Genomic DNA, 14,552 nt, shown 5'->3' on the forward strand with positions numbered 1-14,552 from the left:
CTGATAAGTACATACCTTAAATTAGTACACCTTGGACTGGTACATTAACAAGCTGATACTCTACATGGAAGATACAGAAACACATCTCGCTCTGTGCACAGTTGAAAACTTTTTTTGTTTTTAAGCAAGACCTGCACAAAATGGACCGAGATTTCAGAATTGCACAGCCCAAGCTGAGTCGACAGGAAAATGCTTCAAGGAGCAAATCCGTTAGCTATACACCAAGGTTCATTGCAGTTTACTAGGTAAAATTCAGCTTTAACGTAATTGCATTGAAAAGAACGTGATGCATAAATTACCTGTAATGACACCTTAAGCAGATTTCTTGCCACTAACGATTCGAGATATCTGGAGACCCCTGCTGAAAGCTTCATTGAAGAGAATTCTAGTTTGCATTGATTGAAATCCAGGTAACCATGAGAGAACTGCCATGGGGGCCATAACAATGATTCCAAACAGTAAATCGTAGAGTCGGGCCAATGAGACCACAGTATCCCACACTAAAGTTGACTGTAGAAAAGGCCTAAGCATCTGGGCTATTAAAATAATTCCCCATCCTGTGGGAATGAATGCACACGAACTTGTTAGAAGATCAACAAAACTGGAGCTAGTTAACTCCATTAAGAGGACAATTACAAGAACCGTAACCATAGTCACAAGAAGCTGCACTAGTCAATAATATATATGCTCATTTGTAGCATATTTGTCCCGTGCATATGCTAGACTGATATAAATCGCAACAACAGCAACCATGAATATCCAAGACAGCAAGTACACGGCTATACTAGTATTGTTATCTGCAATACCCAGCTGATAAACAATGCCATACTGAAAGAAGAAAAATCGAAGGTCTAAAATGATTTCCAACAGCTTTCCCCATATACCGGTTGTTTTGAGATGATCTTGCTCCTCATACCACCATGTTTCCCAGCTGAATTCTGCCTTTAAGAATGGTCCTCCCGGATACCAAATCCAATTCACAAAGTCTTCAAAGTCATATACAGTCTTCAACCAATCAAACCCAGAGGGATTGAAAACAAAAGGAGACATTATCCATGAAACTACAAGAAACCAACTTGAGATTGTCATAGCTATGTAGACAAAAGTACCCTTAGGCAAGGGACTATGAGAAGCATACACAGTTAAAATAATTCCAAGCTCAATAGCCTTAACAAAATGGCTTCTAGCATATAGTCGATAGTTCTCAGCAAAACTCTTGTGCTCCACCACAAAACCGCGGCCAGTGGCTCGGTACTTCGCAAATGAACTTACAAATGACCTGAATTAATTTTTGATAGTGATGGGTTTAATACTTAAGAAACAGATGACCTGAATATCATTCTATCAATGAACTTACAAATGGAAAAAATTCAAAAGGGAAATCTGATTATATAGTTCCTGTCATGGCAAGGTTTAAAGAAGAGTCAAATTTCCCCTTCAATGGTTTAGCAAAATCACCCACATCACTAAGAATCAAAAACAGAAATGTGTAACAAAACAGGTCACATCTAAATATTTCAAGCACCAATGAGCTATTCAGTGAAAACAAAATCAACAACAACAAAGATATAGGATTGAAACAAACTCTCAAACTCATATGATGCTTCAAATGATATATAATATATTAAGTCACAGATTCAGACCTGCCTTTCAAAACTAATCGAACGATGCTTGAGTAAACCCCTTATGAGTCTACACTTTCTCTGCAGGTTCCTCTCTATCTCGCACCTTCTCCCTTCCAGCCTTCATATAAAATTTATTTCACAGAAAACAAAGCAATGTCAAAACAATATAATTTTCCTAGTCATAAAAGCCAATAGAACCTGTTTGACATGCTCAATATTGAATGAACAAAGCAATGTCACAGAAAAACTATCTAAAGTCTGAAGAACTGTCTAATCAAGCAATGTCACAGAAAAAGAAAAACAAGTTCACACAAACAAAATTCATTTCAAACAAAATCAAGCAATAGGAACTAATTTGCGAGTATAAACCCTAATTCTTCAGCTACCAATGTCGCTCAAAGTATAAAACCCCTAATTTTTCCTTACCAATGTCGTCACTGTGAAATGGTTTCCTCTCAGCTTCGTTGTCGTCACTGCGAAATGGTTTCCTCTCAGTTTCAGTGAGCAGATGAGCGGTGCGGTGTTGGAGAAGAAGAGAGCGAATGAGCGAAGCCCTTTTCATTCGTCACAGAAGCGAAGCGAAGTTGAGCGAATGAGAAAGGATTCACAGAAGCAACGCGATACACTTCCTGAAATCAAACTTCGCTGAAACCCGAAATCACAGAAGCAACGCGATGCGATGAAAGCGATGAAGTTCAGAATCGATTGAAAAATGGGTTCGGCATGCACGATGAAGTTCAGAATTGATTGAATTTTGGTTTTGTATATTTTAATAAATTATGTTATTAAAGAGTTTTAGTATTGCCACATAGATTATATTTAGACCCATTAATATTGCCACATAGATTATATATTTTAAGTTATAAAATTAAACAATTTTTTTTTGTTTATATACAATTACACCCGTTTTTTAGTTTAAAAGGAGTAATTGAAATTTTATTATAATAAATTTTTTAATTTAAACCCGTTTTTAGGAAAAAGGGTGTATATTATAACCCGATAATACAAAAGTGACATTCTATTTACAAAATTGCCACCAAAAATTCTCAATTACACCCGTTTTTAGTAAATCGGGTGTAAATTTTAAAATTATATTGTCTTATTTGTACTAGTGAGGGATGTTTGAGGTTTTATTATGCAAATGTCATAATTAGATTTTAACGTGATATTTGTTTATATCACCCTTCAACCTGAAACTACTAGACTCTATAAATATATTTGAGTACTTTATTTTCAATCAAATGTTATTTGTAACAAGACGACCATAAAGATGGTTGATGGGTACTCTAAAAATTATGTCGATAGACATGAGTGGCCTATATGAAATTTGTTCATCCTGCATAACAAGATAAATATGTAAGGGACCAATATCAAAATAGACAATGTAACACCCTAATTTTCCCGGCTATTATTAAAATAAAATCAAAGTAAATTTTTCAAAATAGTAAACATACAATTAGGATATCACACTTTCAAAACATATTAAACCTGCTCATTTATATATAGATACATAACACAAATGACGGATGAACCAAAACAACTTCATAGTCCTCAATTTTCACTCTTATTACGCAACGGAAAATAATCATAATTATTATCAAAACAATTCTCATCCAACATAAACAGCATTTTTTCAAATAACAAGGAGTTCATAAGACTCCAGATAAATTATCAAAGACAACAAAAATAAATAAGCGTTCACCCCCCTGGTGTTACGTGTCAGAGCAATGACACCAACTCGAAAAGATATTAAGAGAAAACTCTTCCAAACTCCATATCCTCGGAACTACTCCAGACTATCTGCAGGATGCAATATAAAGTATCATTCCAACAGAAGGGTGAGATATCACAATAATATAAAAGAATGTATAATGATAAGTATATAGAATTATAATCATGCATAGTCATACATTCCACATCTCACACTTTCACACCATCCAAAAACAATTATCATATGGTTCACACATCAATCACACAACTTATTTATCAATGACAACAATAATGCAATTCAATGAGACTGACTCAAAGGCTCAATGCATGTGGTACTAATATCTCTCCCGAATTCACGCCATCTAGGATCAGAGCCACCAATCGTGAACAATTTGGTCTACATCTGTCCCGATCCATGCCATCTAGGATCAGAACCAACAAACATCGTGAATAATGAGATTCACCTCGCTCCTTGTCCATGCCATCTAGGATCAGAGCCATCAACCGGACTAAAGTCCACAACACGACTTGCATGCGACACAACCATGCACAAACACAACACAATGATATCTACATCCATCAATGCAACACGCCAATACAGGCCACATGTTATCCATAAACTCAACATACAATTTCATACAACCCAACAAAAGCATATAGCATCATCACACATAACAGCATACACACATCTCAACATAACAGATAAAATCTGGCACATAAAAGTGTCAGTTTCCCATAAATAATATCCCACTATGTTTGAAATTGTTTTTATATGACATAAAATATTTCCACCTTCCTGTAGGTTCAAACGGTACGTCAAACGGACACACGAGTAAAAAGTTATGGATTTTCAAAGTTTTACAAAAATGCAAACTTCGCCATCATACTGCAACATACACTGACACCATAAAATATCATTACACACTAGTTAGATTTAGTTCCAGAAACTTGAAACCATTTTTACAAGAAAGTACACTGTATTAGCTTTCCACATGTTCAAACGGCGCGTTAAACGGACACCCGAAACTCAAGTTATGAATTTTTAAGGTTTTAGAAATTTCAGTTCAACACAATGGTAACCGGTTACTTCATTTCAAGTAACGAGTTACTTCAGTCCAGAAAACCATTTTTCACATTTTTTCGATTCCAGAATTGGTTACTTCATTATGAACAGCCCAGAAACACATTTTCAACTCAAAGTAATGGGTTGCTTCATTTCAAGTAACTGGTTACTTCACTGTAAGTTGCCCAAAAAACCCCATTTTAATTGATGTAATCGGTTACATTAACTCAAGCAACCGGTTACATGAGTAACAAAATCACTTTTCTACTACTTTTTGAATACGAAAAGCACTTTTACAAACACCCAAACCTCCCCAATTGTCATACAATTGCATAATTTATACAAATTGATTCAATCACCAACATACCTCAAGATCATGCAATCTTCATCCACAAATTTCATTCACCAAACAGAATTTACACCAATTGAATTGTTTAGAATACAAGAGAGGAGCAATTACTAGCAACAATTAATCCTCACCCACACATAATTATACAAACTCTTAGAAAGTTGGTACTCCATCCTTACCTTAGATTGAAGTTCCTTAAGCTTCGACAGTAGATTCTTCAAGCCCTGGTTTTTTCTCCCATTCTCGTTTCTACTTCTCTCTGAACGATCATTCCAAAAATAATATGCTATCATTGTCCTCTTTTTTCTTTTTACTAAGATAACCCTTAGACCCTTAATATGGTCTTCCTTCCTTACCCCAACTAACCCTCTTGGAATTACTACCTTGCCCTCATTCTTTCTACACATTTCATTATACTTAATTATTAATAAAATTCTAAATAATTATTTTTAAATCTAAATAATCCTAACTAAATTATTTAAATAAAAATAATTACTAACTAATATCACTAATTAGTTACTCACAACATTCCTCATCTCTACGATATTGCTCACACACCTCCAACACCTTATTTCTATATTTTTAATGCAACTACCTCATTCCAAAGGCCTCACGACACATCAAAACACCCATCAACGCATAAAAATACACAACATCACATAGTCAAATTATGAAAAATAATTTAAATAAAATCGGGGTGTTACAAACATGGATGTCATAGCCTCTGTCTTGGGTTCAATATAGATATTGGGCAAAGGGTAATTACGAGGGGTAAACCAAAATGCGCTCACATTTGAGGGGTTAAAGTATATTTAACCCTACTAAGTATCTTATTCTATAAAACTTCAAAAGCCATAATAACTCAGTGGTAGGATTAAGGCTCTTACCTAGATCTAGATCCAACAATTTTACCTTTGTTGTCACTATACAAAGAAACTTCTCTTCTCATAGGAGTGAATATGATATTTCTTTAGCCATATGATTTGAACAAACATTATCAATATGATATTGTAAGCTCGATTTTTCCAGCATATATACATCATAATTTTACTTTTATATTTTTATGCCAAAGTATTTTTTGCTCCTCTTGCATTTATGGAATACATATTATTTCTAGAATTATGAGCAAACATATTTTCATTTTTATTTCAAGATACTCTTTGTAGAAAATGAGAAGAAGAAAAAACATTTTTACTATCATGACTTCTCTTAACAAAGCAAAATCAAGTGACATAAACATTTGTATTGCAATAATTACATTTAAGACTACTGCATTTAGAGATCCTATTTTCAAGGCATATATAGCTAAAAAAATTAACATTGTTTTTAGGTTCATAATATAGGTCAGCCTTAATATAGGATGCTCTTCGATTTTAAAGAAAGAGATTTTAGTTTTCTCTTCCTTTGGTAATTATGTCAAGTATGTTTTGCAAATGCTTATTTTCAATTTTTTAAAACATCAGACTTATTGCACTTGATAGACTCATCCAATACTTTGTGAAAAAGGAAAGCGATTTGAGTTGAAACATTTTCTCTTTCTTTAATATTTTCTGTTTCTTTCAAAAGGTATTTATTTTCAAACTCAAAAGAAAAAAATGGTATATTTATAAGTGGAGACAAGTTGTTTTAACTTACTTGTTTCTTTATTTAACTTCTTGCAAATAAGAAATAAGTCATGATAGTAGAAATGGGAAGTTACCTCATTTTTTTATGATTTGCCATGAGGAAGATATTAGCTTCTTCTTCATCTAAGGATTTCATGTCATCCAAGATATGTAGGCCTTTTTTACTTCTTTGTCAATTTTCTTGATTCAGATTACTTATCAGGTTCTAATTTTTAGGGCAGTTTGGTCTTATGTGATCTTTCTTTCCGTATTGATGTCATGTAGGAGTAAATAAGGATCTTTCTTCACTTTGCTTCTAGAACTTTGGAAAAAAATTGTGTCTTAAGAATTCTTTAAATTTTTTGAACATGAGTTCCATGTTGTTATTACTTTCTCTTTGGCAATATTTATCTTCTGACTCCATATATTTGATGTTTATAAATTTTAGAGCAATACTTTACAATATAATTTTAAAATTTACACCCGATTTACTAAAAACGGGTGTAATTGAGAATTTTTGGTGGCAATTTTGTAAATAGAATGTCACTTTTGTATTATCGGGTTATAATATACACCCTTTTTCCTAAAAACGGGTTTAAATTAAAAAATTTATTATAATAAAATTTCAATTACTCCTTTTAAACTAAAAAACGGGTGTAATTGTATATAAACAAAAAAAAATGTTTAATTTTATAACTTAAAATATATAATCTATGTGGCAATATTAATGGGTCTAAATATAATCTATGTGGCAATACTAAAACTCTTTAATAACATAATTTATTAAAATATACAAAACCAAAATTCAATCAATTCTGAACTTCATCGTGCATGCCGAACCCATTTTTCAATCGATTATGAACTTCATCGCTTTCATCGCATCGCGTTGCTTCTGTGATTTCGGGTTTCAGCGAAGTTTGATTTCAGGAAGTGTATCGCGCTGCTTCTGTGAATCCTTTCTCATTCGCTCAACTTCGCTTCGCTTCTGTGACGAATGAAAAGGGCTTCGCTCATTCGCTCTCTTCTTCTCCAACACCGCACCGCTCATCTGCTCACTGAAACTGAGAGGAAACCATTTCGCAGTGACGACAACGAAGCTGAGAGGAAACCATTTCACAGTGACGACATTGGTAAGGAACAATTAGGGGTTTTATAATTTGAGCGACATTGGTAGCTGAAGAATTAGGGTTTATACTCGCAAATTAGTTCCTATTGCTTGATTTTGTTTGAAATGAATTTTGTTTGTGTGAACTTGTTTTTCTTTTTCTATGACATTGCTTGATTAGACAGTTCTTCAGACTTTAGATAGTTTTTCTGTGACATTGCTTTGTTCATTCAATATTGAGCATGTCAAACAGGTTCTATTGGCTTTTATGACTAGGAAAACTATATTGTTTTGACATTGCTTTGTTTTCTGTGAAATAATTTTATATGAAGGCTGGAAGGGAGAAGGTGCGAGATAGAGAAGAACCTGCAGAGAAAGTGTAGACTCATAAGGGGTTTACTCAAGCATCGTTCGATTAGTTTTGAAAGGCAGGTCTGAATCTGTGACTTAATATATTATATATCATTTGAAGCATCATATGAGTTTGAGAGTTTGTTTCAATCCTATATCTTTGTTGTTGTTGATTTTTTTTTCACTTAATAGCTCATTGGTGCTTGAAATATTTAGATGTGACCTGTTTTGTTACACATTTCTGTGTTTGATTCTTAGTGATGTGGGTGATTTTGCTAAACCATTGAAGGGGAAATTTGACTCTTCTTTAAACCTTGCCATGACAGAAACTATATAATCAGATTTCCCTTTTGAATTCTTTCCATTTGTAAGTTCATTGATAGAATGATATTCAGGTCATCTGTTTCTTAAGTATTAAACCCATCACTATCAAAAATTAATTCAGGTCATTTGTAAGTTCATTTGCGAAGTACCGAGCCACTGGCCGCGGTTTTGTGGTGGAGCACAAGAGTTTTGCTGAGAACTATCGACTATATGCTAGAAGCCATTTTGTTAAGGCTATTGAGCTTGGAATTATTTTAACTGTGTATGCTTCTCATAGTCCCTTGCCTAAGGGTACTTTTGTCTACATAGCTATGACAATCTCAAGTTGGTTTCTTGTAGTTTCATGGATAATGTCTCCTTTTGTTTTCAATCCCTCTGGGTTTGATTGGTTGAAGACTGTATATGACTTTGAAGACTTTGTGAATTGGATTTGGTATCCGGGAGGACCATTCTTAAAGGCAGAATTCAGCAGGGAAACATGGTGGTATGAGGAGCAAGATCATCTCAAAACAACCGGTATATGGGGAAGCTGTTGGAAATCATTTTAGACCTTCGATTTTTCTTCTTTCAGTATGGCATTGTTTATCAGCTGGGTATTGCAGATAACAATACTAGTATAGCCGTGTACTTGCTGTCTTGGATATTCATGGTTGTTGTTGTTGCGATTTATATCAGTCTAGCATATGCACGGGACAAATATGCTACAAATGAGCATATATATTATCGACTAGTGCAGCTTCTTGGGACTATGGTTACGGTTCTTGTAATTGTCCTCTTACTGGAGTTAACTAGCTTCAGTTTTGTTGATCTTCTAACAAGTTCGTTGGCATTCATTCCCACAGGATGGGGAATTATTTTAATAGCCCAGATGCTTAGGCCTTTTCTACAGTCAACTTTAGTGTGGGATATTGTGGTCTCATTGGCCCGACTCTACGATTTATTGTTTGGAATCATTGTTATGGCCCCCATGGCAGTTCTCTCATGGTTACCTGGATTTCAATCAATGCAAACTATAATTCTCTTCAATGAAGCTTTCAGCAGGGGTCTCCAGATATCTCGAATCGTTAGTGGCAAGAAATCTGCTTAAGGTGTCATTACAGGTAATTTATGCATCACGTTCTTTTCAATGCAATTACGTTAAAGCTGAATTTTACCTAGTAAACTGCAATGAACCTTGGTGTATAGCTAACGGATTTGCTCCTTGAAGCATTTTCCTGTCGACTCAGCTTGGGATGTGCAATTCTGAAATCTCGATCCATTTTGTGCAGGTCTTGCTTAAAACAAAAAAAGTTTTCAACTGTGCACAGAGCGAGATGTGTTTCTGTATCTTCCATGTAGAGTATCAGCTTGTTAATGTACCAGTCCAAGGTGTACTAATTTAAGGTATGTACTTATCAGAACCAAAACACTTTTTTCTTAAAACTGTATTTAACTACATTTCTTAACAAATTTAGCTAAAGCATGCTATTTTATAACAGTGAATGTGCATGTCCTTTTTTTACCAAATCATTTGTAGCATTCATTTGTTTTTATTAGTATTTTACAAATCTAATTCAAACTTGATACTTATTTTCAGGTTATGCAAAATCAAAAACCAAAGTTTAGCCGTTTTTCCATGACAATTATGGCTTATGTACAACAGTTACATGGCATTTTCATTGACCCGATCTCTTAAAGAAAGGAGAGTGATTTCGATTGTTTCCCATAACAGTACATCACCATGTTTTCCATTGTCAACATTATTATGTATCTGCCAGGGTAGTTTAGTATTGGAGGAAATTCAGGTGATTTGCTCATATCAGTCACTAACGACAATCTACTTGCTGTATATATTGTACCTTTTAGCGGATAAAGACGAACACGAGCTATGTTTCCTAGTTAGTTTTCTGTTAGATAGTATTATCTGCAAGTTAGCTATGCACTTAATTACTTGACCATGTTCGTTAAACACATTGAATTGTTCATTAGATTAGATTTTAAGAAGATTCATTCTGCTATTTTCATTCTTCTGAGTTTTTTCTACTTCCCATAGATAGCTAAAAAGACACTAATCTCTTCTCCTTCACTCCTATATTTGCATATTTTTAAAGCACCTAAGTTATAGATAGAACCTACCTTACCAAGTATCCAGTAAAGATCCTCGATGGATACAAGCAAGGGAACTTCACATTGCAATCTTTTAAATAAATTATATTGATGACATTTTGTTGATCCGCCTCTCATGAACTAGTAGTACTCGGTGCATACTTTTGGTGTTCCCACTACACTTTTGTTGTATATATTTGGCTGCTTTGGTTATGCCGTGAGAAAAATAATTAAAGTGAATTTAATGTAAAATAATTTATGTTTTAGTATATTTAAATAAAAATGAGTTAAATAGTAAATTTTAGCGTAAAAATAAAATCATGTTAGAATTCAAAAACTATAAATTATATCTTTAAGTCAGAAACAATTATGAAGCTAAAATCAATTACTAACATGATTTTTACTAAAATAGGGGGTAATTAAGAACATATTTACACCCGATTTTTATTAAAATAGGGTGTAATTAAAACATAATTAAGCTCAATTACACCTGATTTTTATTAAAATAGGGTGTAATTAAAACGTAATTAAGCCCAATTACACCCGATTATTATTAAAACAGGATGTAATTAAAACGTAATTAAACCCATTTACACCCGATTTTTATTAAAACAGGGTGTAATTAAAACGTAATTACGCCCAATTACACCCGATTTGTATTAAAACAGGGTGTAATTAAAAACGTAATTACGCCCAATTACACCCGATTTTTATTAAAACAGGGTGTAATTAAAAACATAATTACGCCCAATTACACCCGATTTTTGTTAAAAATAACGGGTGTAAATTCGTTAGACATTTCTCACCCTGTGGATATACACCCGATTTTTATTAAAAATAATGGGTGTAAATTTAATAAAAAACGGGTTTAAATTAACATTTTTGTACTAGTGTGTTGTGAATTCAATGCCAATAACGAAGTATAAAACAATGAAAGACTAAAGAACAAGGAAGAAGAAGAACACAAGAATTGGTTATAACTGCAATTCTTTTACTTTCTCTTAGAAAACAAGATTACAAGTTTACAAGAATAACAAATAACCTCTCTCACCCTAAATTAGAATTTGCAGTGTGCAATAATGAGAGACTAGTATGCTATTTATAATAAAACCTAACATACTAACTAATGGGATTTTTCCACAAGGCCCATTACACAAGCTAACTTAACAAATTAGGATTTAAACATTAAAACTTAATTTAACAGGTTAACAACCCTAGCATCTTCGACACCTGCATGCTAGATCCATCTTTGACTACAGCATGCACATTTCGACAACAGCATGTGAATAACCTTCGACTTCATGCTTAACCCTGTCGAACTGTTGAACCAAGAAGTTACCCTTTGACCATACTAGAGTTCGATCCAATATCTCACAAATCTCCAGCTTAGACCTAACTCTACAACATCAAGGGAACAAATTAGCTTTCTTCATGCAGCTTTATCAACTGCATACAGTGGAAAAACTTACAACTCAGCAATGTCTTGGTGTTGTACCCCAAAATTTGCCCACACTTTTCAAAATTTCAAAAAATTGGATTTTATAAAATCTCGGGTTCATTTACATTGACATCTTGAATTTTATAAATATTCGATTTAAAGTCTGTTTTAAAAATATAGTAGTTTACTCTTAAATTGCTTATATTTTAATAAATAGAAAATGCTGGTCGATGTTTCATATACTTTCAATTGGCTTTTTATTTCAAATAAATAAATAGCACAATTGGTAAGGAGATAAGATTTGCAAGTGCAAGGTGTCAGGTTCGAATCTCACTTCTGACAGTTTTCCTTTTCATTTTGTTTATACCTTAGTTTTAATTTTATTTTTCATTTATATTCAAAAATCACAAAAATAAGTTTTTTTTATAATTTAAAATAGGGTTAATGAACTTTTTCGTCCCTTTAAATATTATTTTCATTTTCTATTTTAGGAAAATTTTAAAAATATTATTTTTTATCTTAATTTATTATTTTGTGTATGAAATAGTCAAATTTAAGAGAAAAAAACAAAAAAAGGATTGTGAGAGATTATGTTTCTTTATTTTAGGATAGTAATTGATACAATTAACTTAGAAAGAATCTTGAATTAAAATCAAATAAAATTTGTGATTATTCTTAATTTATTCTTAATTAATTGGATTGATTTTTTCCAAATATGTTAACCTACTTTTGTTCTAATATAAATAGATAATATTTTCTCACCCATCTGACAACTCATTCACGTACAGTACACACATCTTTTAGATCTGTTTTGTTACTAACAAATAGTACAAGTTTTAATAACTCCTAGTCTAAAAAAATACTCTCGTAAAAGAAGCTTTATTAAATTCATGGTACACAGTGTGAAACATTAACAAAAGTATTGAAACATTAACAAAAAAAAGTATTGAAATTTATAGGTTGATTACTGATGGGTTGAAATTTATGGGTTGATTACACTGTCTGTTCTTGTTCCCAAAAGGTAGAGGGTTGTTTTTGAACAATTTCCAGAACAAGCATATGATTTAACTTTTAAGACACAACAAGCATGCTCAGTAAAAAACAACAAGCATACGAAGGTGAGAGACTACAGAGAAAAACTACAGATTAGCACATAAGCCACATACCGGACGGAGGTGAGAGATGGACGGACGCGGCGGAGGGACGGAGGGTCGAGGCGGATGGACGGAGGGACGAGGCGGCGAGATGAATCAGTGATGCGTGCGTGATGCGGCGAGATGAATCAGGGAGGCGGCGAGAAGTCAAAGATATTTGATTTTTGAGAGAGAAAATGGTATTATGTTTTTGAGAGAGAAAATGATATGTGGTCACCAACAAAAGAAATCTAAAATATCTGTTGAGTCATGTGTTGTTGTGTGGCTGAAAATATTTTAAAATTTAAAATTTAATTTTTTTAATATGCCCGCGGGCTGCCCGCGTTCGCCCCGTGCCCGGCCCGTTTTATTGTGGGGCGGGGTGGGGCGGGCTTACTCAAAAATGCGGATCTGAAATTCAAGCTCGGCCCGCGTTAAATGACGGGCAAAACGGGCATGCCCGACGGGCCGGGCCCGTTTTGCCACCCCTACTAACAATTAACCCTTATTCCACCAATCTTCACGGTACAAAAGAAACAAGTCCGCTAACCCTTATTCATTGACCACAACCAATTAACCATTGCCGCAAATCCTAATTTTCCCAACCTTCACAGACTAACAAATCCACCCATCCTAACCACTTTTCAAGTCCTGATTTTTGTACAAATTCATCCTACGTACCACCAACTTATACAGGCATTCACACATAACAAAACATTATTCACATCATAAAAATTCAATTTTATTAAACACCATATTTTGTTGTCACTACAGCAAAATAATCATATTATGGCTTCGTGAAATAAACCTCTTCTCACTATTAACAGGGTCCTTAAACCTATATCACAAACTCATAACTCACCATAACTTTTGTTAACTTCAAACTAATTATAAAAAAAATTGCAACAACAATGATTTTTATTTGCAGGTAAAATTGAAGACATATCAACGAAACAGCAGAAAAAGAACAGCCGGAAGTCGTCACTGTGCCGCCGCTCTGCCTGGAGTTCCGAGCGTACTGCTCCGATTCCGACGAGCAGATTCGACAAAAACAACACCGCAAGCCGTCGTGAAATCAACCCTCAGCGCTCCGATGTCCTATCCAAAGCAGATCCGCGAACGTCGTTGAGATTTCCAAGCACCATCGCACGTGAATCTCGACTACATCACCCAGCTCAACATCGCAAGCTACCGGCCGCTGCAAGCTTCGTCAACTGCCTCCGATTTCACTTATTATTGGTATTCCTTAATTTCCTCTTCACTGTTAGATATTTCTCTTCATAGATTTGTTTTCAATATTCCATACGGTTATGATTTAAAAAGGTTTAGAACGGATTTGTGTGTATTTTTACTTCTGGGTTGTGCTTTTGGAACTGTTAGCCATTGAAGATGGAAAGTTTTTTTTTTTCTCCTTCATATGAAAAATGGGTAGAGTAGGTTGAAGAGAGAGACAAGAGCTCTTTTATGTTGTTTTCACCCCCTTTACTTGTTATTATTATTTGTAAAATTAAAAAGTAAGTATTTTGAATTAGTCAAACAATAATTAGGTGGATTTATTATAATAGATTTAAAAAACAAAAAAAAAAGGAATTTTCTTTTATATAAAAAAATAAACTGACGTGAAAAGAGGGAGATGAATTTCCCCACGTCATTTTTCTTCTTCTTTTCTTTCTATTTATTTAGAAAATGAATTGGTTCACTTCTTTTTTTAATTATTACTATTTTTATTTTATTAATAAAATCTTAAATTGTTATTTACTTTAAA

General features: G+C 33.7%; 2 pseudogenes; one reads left to right on the plus strand and one right to left on the minus strand.

The window, feature by feature from the left end:
• Positions 1–303: 303 nt before the first annotated feature.
• LOC131624636 (callose synthase 11-like) lies at positions 304–2,187 on the minus strand (annotated as a pseudogene).
• A 5,158-nt stretch (positions 2,188–7,345) lies between these two features.
• On the plus strand, positions 7,346–10,058 carry LOC131624637 (callose synthase 11-like; annotated as a pseudogene).
• The last annotated feature ends 4,494 nt before the right edge of the window (positions 10,059–14,552 follow it).

The sequence above is a fragment of the Vicia villosa genome, unplaced genomic scaffold, assembly GCF_029867415.1.
Source record: "Vicia villosa cultivar HV-30 ecotype Madison, WI unplaced genomic scaffold, Vvil1.0 ctg.000146F_1_1, whole genome shotgun sequence".
Taxonomy (NCBI): Eukaryota; Viridiplantae; Streptophyta; class Magnoliopsida; order Fabales; family Fabaceae; genus Vicia; species Vicia villosa.